This window comes from Staurois parvus, unplaced genomic scaffold, assembly GCF_062004578.1.
Source record: "Staurois parvus isolate SC_StPar_1 unplaced genomic scaffold, SC_StPar_1.0 ptg001101l, whole genome shotgun sequence".
Taxonomy (NCBI): Eukaryota; Metazoa; Chordata; class Amphibia; order Anura; family Ranidae; genus Staurois; species Staurois parvus.
The window spans coordinates 385,187-392,488 of record NW_028318897.1 but is presented as its reverse complement, the minus strand read 5'-3'; positions in this window follow the sequence as shown (position 1 = coordinate 392,488).

Here is a 7,302-nt window from a genome sequence, read left to right as displayed (position 1 = left end):
AGATAAAGACAGCAAATCATTCCCTTCACATGATTGGATGATTGAAGTGAACATTGGTTTACCACACTATCTCTATTTAGACTTCACAGTGTAGTTGCCTTTAAAAACATCAGACAGGGCATCGTTTTATTCTATTCTATCCCATCGCCTTATTATACAATATAATGCATTGTGTATTTCTAAGAGGAATTAAGATGTTCTTATTTTCACAATTCAGCTTTCTCAAATATAACTTTCCTATGTGACAACTCTTGATTACCAATAACAAAAGCCATGATTTATTTGAATAAAACCAGCGTGATGCAGACACATGAGAAGTCAGAGCAGAAATGAGGACAGAGGTAATAAACACCGTTTGTAACGGCCTCCATTCCTGTACTGCAATAGAATTAACTGCAGATAACCTCTCCCAGCTGACAGTGAGATTGACTAGAATTGTTTAAAGTTTCATTCGCTGTCAGAAGCAATTATTTCAGCTCTGTTCCAGAAGCAGGAAAAAAGGCCTATGGTGTTGTGTATAGATGTACTCATTCCAAAATCGTTTTTCTAAATGTCTAAAAAAGATTTGGAGGAGACAAGTAAACATTGTGGTTTTTGTTAAATGGGTAACTCATGGCTTTTAATGCATTATACGGAATTATATTTTATATGTGTAGCGCTACCCCTGCAGCAGCTCCTGTATTTGATTGGGTCCCCCTAAGCTTTGCACAGCCAGGCAACACTCATTTTCCACATCTTCACACACAGAGTCAGTAAAACAGTCCTTGAGCTGTTGTTTTTATTACGGGGATAACAACTTGGATGGGGTCTAGGGGTATATGGGATGCCCAAGGAACTGCAAACTGGAGGACAAACTTCTTAGCAACAATACTGTACAAAACTGTGAATCAGGAAAATAACACTGTCTCTTTACGGAGCACTGATGTCCCCTAAAAGTACCTCCCCAGACCCCAGATGAATCCTTACTCTTCAACCGGCTGTACTGAGGGTATCCCTGGGCAAAAGGATTCCAAGATGTGTAAATTATGTAGTCCCAGATGAGAACTAGTTGGGTCTTGCACCTGACTGCCCTCTTCCGTTATCTGTCCCAGGGTGTGTTCTGTCCTGTTAGCTTGATGGTTTGGTAGTTGCTTTCAGGCCTTATGCTGGGCTAGTTCCTTCTCTGCTGCGCAGGATATCCTCTCCAGAAGATTTTGGGCATTCATTTGTGTCAGTGGGAGGAATAGTGCCCCATCATTGGTGTCAATGTGGGAGGAATAGTGCCCCATCATTGGTGTCAATGTGGAAGGAATAGTGCCCCATCATTGGTGTCAATGTGGAAGGAATAGTGCCCCACCATTATTTTCAGAGGGAGGAATAATGCCCCATTGTTATTTTCAGTGGGAGGAATAGTGCCCCACTGTTGTTGTCAGTGGGAGGAATAGTGCCCCATTGTTATTTTCAGTGGGAGGAATAGTGCCCCATCGTTATTTGCAGTGGGAGGAATAGTGCCCATCATTGGTGTCAGTGGGAGGAATAGTGCCCCATCATTGGTGTCAGTGGGAGGAATAGTGCCCCATCATTGGTGTCAGTGGGAGGAATACTACCCCACCATTGTTGTCAGTGGGTGGAATAGAGCCCCATTGCTGTTGTCAGTGGGTGCAGCTCTATTAGGAAGAGGTGGGGCCTAAACAGGAAGGGGTGGAGTTTACAGATGAAGGGTGGGTCTTAAACAGGAAGGGGTGGGGCAAATTTAGATGCGTGGGGTGCCGGATTTATGTCTTTCCTAGGGCAGCACAAAACCAAAATAAACCACTGCATATAACAGTGATGTGTTGTATTCCTATGACGGTAAATAAAGCAAGTGGGTCAAGAGTGTCAAAAGCTGAACTTAAAAATACAGTAGGAGACACCCATGGCCTGATTACATTGAGAGTTGATGCGATACCTCTCATGGCAATGACCCATAGGTTATTATGTAGCAATGACCCCCTAAAGGGCCTGCCAGTTAGGTCCTGAGGTTCCTTCCCAGTAGAGGTAGTAGCAGCCACGCACACAGTCACAGTCACTCTTTTGGCTCAATGATCAGTCTAGGAGTATTCTTTTTTGATGCTTTATTGCAAACTTGAACTTGGATTGGTTCTTCCTTCTAAAGATTCTGAGCACAGTCCTTGTAGCATCAAATATTGAGCTGAGCCACACTGGAACACCATGACCAATGTCCCCTTCAAGTAACATTGACTCTAATGCAAGATGGCTAGCAGCAGCACACAGTCACTGGGATCTTTCACACCGGTCTGTACTCACTAATATTCTTGGATAATTGGATGCTCTCTTCCAATATCTTCCAGACACCTCTCCTGTGAAGACATCAGAACAGATCCCAAAGAGAAGTCCCTCAGTCAGCTCCAGCAAAGTTCAGCAGAGTAGGCCCCTCAACTGGCATAGCTGGGACCTTGATGAGCAGCCAGCCTTCCAGGCTGTGATCTCCTCCTCCAGGACAAGAACCCCTCTGTTCCATGCCCCAAACTATTTATGCTCTCTTCCAGCCACTATCTGGGCACTTTCACCCAGGGATTGGCTGGAATTGCATAAATGTTAAGCTGCTGATTTGATTCTCCCAGCCCACTAAACATCCAGAATCCTCCAGAATGAAGGGGAGAGCAGTCAAGCCTGCAACCAGCGAGACACAGAACAGCCCAAAATAATCACAAGCAGCTCAACTGATTACAATGGAGCTAATAACTAAATTTCCTAGGAGGGTGCTACATCTATATGGTATAGAAACCACAAGTTTGCTAAGCTAAGAGCGGGTGAGATACCCCTCACGTCTTTGCCATCTGAATAATGTCAGATGGGTTCCCGGCAGAAGGTGAGTAAAGAGGCCTCATATGTTGATGGTGTGACCAATGGATGCAGGCCAGTTGACGTCTACAGAGATCAGTCTAGTCTCTGGAACACTGGCTAACCGTGCGGTCTAAGGTAACTTGTGTGGTATCCCAAGATATCGCTTTCTGTTTGACTTTCTGGACATGGCATTGCTGAGTGCTCCTACTGCAAAAGAGGGCTTATATATACACCTTTCATGTCCTAATATAACTGCTGGATTTGTTGTTGATTCTATATTTAAAGAATAGAGTAGCAGACTAGGGAACACTATACGTTTGTGTCACATACCTGTGATGATTGAGTTGAAGAGGGGGATTCTCTTGCACCTCTTGTCCATCACCCCAGTAGTGGTGCCAGGGCATGTGAGGATACAGAGTGGCTGTTGTTGCAGGCATTCCCAGCTGTTGGGTGTGAGGCATAAATGACTGTGGACCACCAGGTAAGGCTCAGAGGCAGAAACGCAGTAACCATGGGAAGACAAAAATCCAGAGACAGGTAAAAGGCAAGCCAGGTTTTACATGGGAAAACTAATAGGTCAGGTCCTTGCTGAAGACCAAACGGCAATCTGTCCATGTCACATTAATTAGGCCTTTTGATGCCAATACTGAAAGTGAACATGCATACTAATTACATTACATTACATCGAGTTTATATAGCGCCAAAGGGTTTGCTCAGCGCTGTACAATAGAGGGGGGACAATACATGAAACAGTACAGCAACAACAAACAGCACACAAGGGTTAGAGGGCCCTACTCTTTCGAGCTTACAATCTAGGAGGGAGGGGTAGTGGTACAGGAGGAAGTGGCTGTGGGGGATGGAGTGGTGGGAGGAATGAAGGAGAATGGCTGTTAGGTGAGGGTGGGATAGGCTTCCCTGAAGAGGTGGGTTTTCAGGGAGCACCTGAAGGTGAGAGGGAAGGTGACAGTCTGAAGGATTGGGGTAGTGAGTTCCAGAGGATGAGAGAGGACCTGGAGAAGTCTTGCAGACGTGCGTGGGAGGAGGAGTCCAGGGGGCAAGATAGAAGGAGGTCCTGTGAAGAGCGAAGGGTATGGGTGGGGTGATACCTGGGAATCAGGTTGGTGAGGTAGTTAAGGGCAGTGTTGTGAATGGCTTTGTAGGTCAGAGTGAGTAGTTTGAATCTGATGCGTTGGGCGATAGGGAGCCAGTGGAGGGATAGGCAGAGGGGGGTGGCAGAGGTGGAGCGGTTGGTGAGGTGGATGAGTCTCGCTGCTGAGTTCAGGATGGTCTGAAGCGGGGAGAGCCTGCACTGGGGTAGGCCGGTGAGGAGGGAGTTGCAGTAGTCGAGGCGTGAGATAATCAGGGAGTGTACGAGTATTTTAGTGGTGTCTGGGCTAAGGAAGGTGCGTTTTTGGCGATGTTGCTATCCATCTACACATGCATGCTTGAAGTCCCTTCTTCTCAAGTCCCTTGAGAAGTAGTCGGAAGTGACGAAACACGTAGGGGTCGTGACGTCAGACGCAATACCGGAAGGAGCGGTGCGGCCATCTTTGTTGTTGGAATTTGGCTGTGTAAACTACTGAAAGGATGGACGGTTCCTATTTCGATGTAAAATTTTAATAAAGTTTATGTGTTACCTTTTACACTCCACTGAACTTGTCCTTTCTGTCTTATGAGGAGCGGGGGAGATTGAAGTGGATATATCCGCAGGGAGGAAGCTAAAACTACCCTGGGATGCTTGCATTGCTGGTTTAAGCAGAGAGAGGGTAATTGTATTGAATCCTACTAGAGTGTGGAACCACTAAATTTGAGCACATTATCACAGGTTGTGTAATTTGCTGTGGATTTATTTCACGAGTGGAAGGTCACAGATTGTTTATTTAGAATTAGAAGTATTGAGTGTGGTATTCAATGTTTATTTAGCTTCACAGAGTGCTGTGTATTTTGATTCACAATATATACATGTGTATATACATAATTTAAAAAGTTTTTTTTTTTTTCTTTTTTCTTTTTCTTTTTCACGAGTGGTTTGCATAAAATTTACCTGTAAATATTTTTTACTAAGGGTAATGCACTATATGCAGTTTCTTTATTTATGTATTTTGAGGTATCCTGGATTTTCCCACGATATTTGGAAGATTGAAAAATAATTGTTGTGGACATTTTGGACTATATTTGCTGTGGACACTTTGGACTCACGTTGGTCACTTACAGGAAGATTAATATTGTATACAGGTTAGGTAGAAAAGGTTTTGATAATTGCACTTTCAGGGGTGAAAGGTTGACTTTTCTTTGGGGTTTTACACTTTAGAGTCTTGTTTATTATTATTCCTATGGTTGGTGGTTGTGTTTGGGAAAATGCTAAATTAATCCTGAACATTGCAGATTTGATTCTTGAATGTCAGAACAGAATATCTGCGATGTCGGAGTGCGCCGAATTTGGTGCAAAAAATAGCTGAAAGTCATACAACACAAGTAATTATTTCCACATAGTAATAGTCGTCTGCATAAAATTATATGAAAACTAAATAATACATTGATGTGCAATTGTCACTTATTTTGAAGAAGAGTATATTTATATGTGCCAGCACACAGGATGATAATTTCATTTTTTTTTTTTATATATTTGTTACAATTAGATTCATGTATACAGTGTATAATATAAGCTGTGCTGCACTTTGTTTAAAAAAAATATAATTATGCTCATAGCTCTTTAAAATCAGTGAGGGTCTATTTACATTGTTAAATATTAAATCTGTGCATGGCTGGTTTAAAAATTCAGCAATATATTGTTACCAAAATGACAGCTGTGGTGTGTATGTAGTAATTAAAATTTTGCAAAGTTGTGGGGTCCCCTTAACATTCCAACCAGACCCTTCCCAGTCATGCAGAGCCCAAGAAAGGGAGGACAGTAAGCATGCAGCCCCCTTACTGTACCGTACCAGGCTATACTTTATTTAACATTAGGATGGTACCTTTCAAAGAAGGGGGTGGTAAAGCACCCCCCTCCCCTTGCAAAAGCACCTTTGCCCCAAGGTTGTGGAGCAAGAGCCTCTTCTGTATGTCTCAAAAAATAGGTTGGAGCTATTAGTATAATGGGGGCTTATAGTGAAATCTGAAAGCCCCTGACCAGATATCCACCCCTCACAGAGGAATGAGTACAGGGGTACAAGAGTACTAAGAGTATTGAGGTTCCCAGACATAAATTAAGTGTGAATCATGGATACTATATGAATTCAAATATAAGGTTGGAATCTTGAAAACAAACTAACACTGTGGACACGGAGTGGGGTTGGGGTGAAGCTTTTCTATAAGATGTAGGTGGCTTTAAAGGTGAAAAGTGTTGTAAGTGTTACTAATAGCCAGGGGCGGACTGACCATTTGGAAACTGCCCGAGGGCCCAGGGTCAGTAGGGGGCCCCATGAGATGCCCCTGGTACCTTTTTCATAGGCTTTTTTGAGTTTGGGCAAGGACACAGGGGCCTTATTATCCCCTATTGCCCAGGGGCCCCATGAGTTGTCAGTCCGCCCCTGGTTTGTATATTTACTATGTGTTTGCAAAGACATGAATCTATATAAATATAAATACAACAGTGGTTACTTGAATATACTGTACTTAATTGATGTCTTTTACATCAACAGTGTACCCTAACTGAACCCCTGAAGAAGCCTACCTGGTGAAACGTGTTTGAAGAAGACACCATTCTTCTTTCCTATTGTTATCAATACATTATATTATATGAATTATTTGACTGAGGAAGGGGTTCACTGTACTGATCACTTCATGAGATAGTGTATATTAATTAATATTATTTTTATGGATATACTTCCTGGTTTTCATATTTTGTAACAAAAACTGGTTATGTTTTATAAATTATTTGTAAGAGTATTTTCCTGAGGGTGAAATAGCACCTTAAAAGTCCCAAAAGTCACTTTGTTTTGGTACAGATGCACTGTGATTGGCACTGGTTGTACCATTTGGTCACTGTGACCAATCACAGAGATCAACACAATAGTACACAATGAATGGCTATGAATGGAAGGCATTCATTGTGTACAATTGCCGTGTGACCTGTTGTGAATGGTCACATGTGATCACATGATACCGGCAGCAGCCCAGTACACTGTCTGTTGGATACAGCAGGGGACAGATCTCACCACAGCATGGCCTGATCCTGGGAGGACATCATATGACGTCCACCCAGGATGACAGTGCTCTGCTCAGCCTTCGTATTATTATGGGACGGGCGGTATCTAATAAAGATGAATTTCAGGTATGGCAAATTTTCATAATCACATTGATCCAGCTCGGACCAGTATAAGTATGTATGTGCCATACTTGTGGGATAACAGTGGAAGCTGGAAACACTGCAGTAGGCAACGCTACTACAGTCATCTCCACCAGCTTCCAGGTCCCGTTATGCTGCATTGTCCCATGCTGCTGCCCTGCTGCATTGTGCTAGTTCAGCATGGGCAC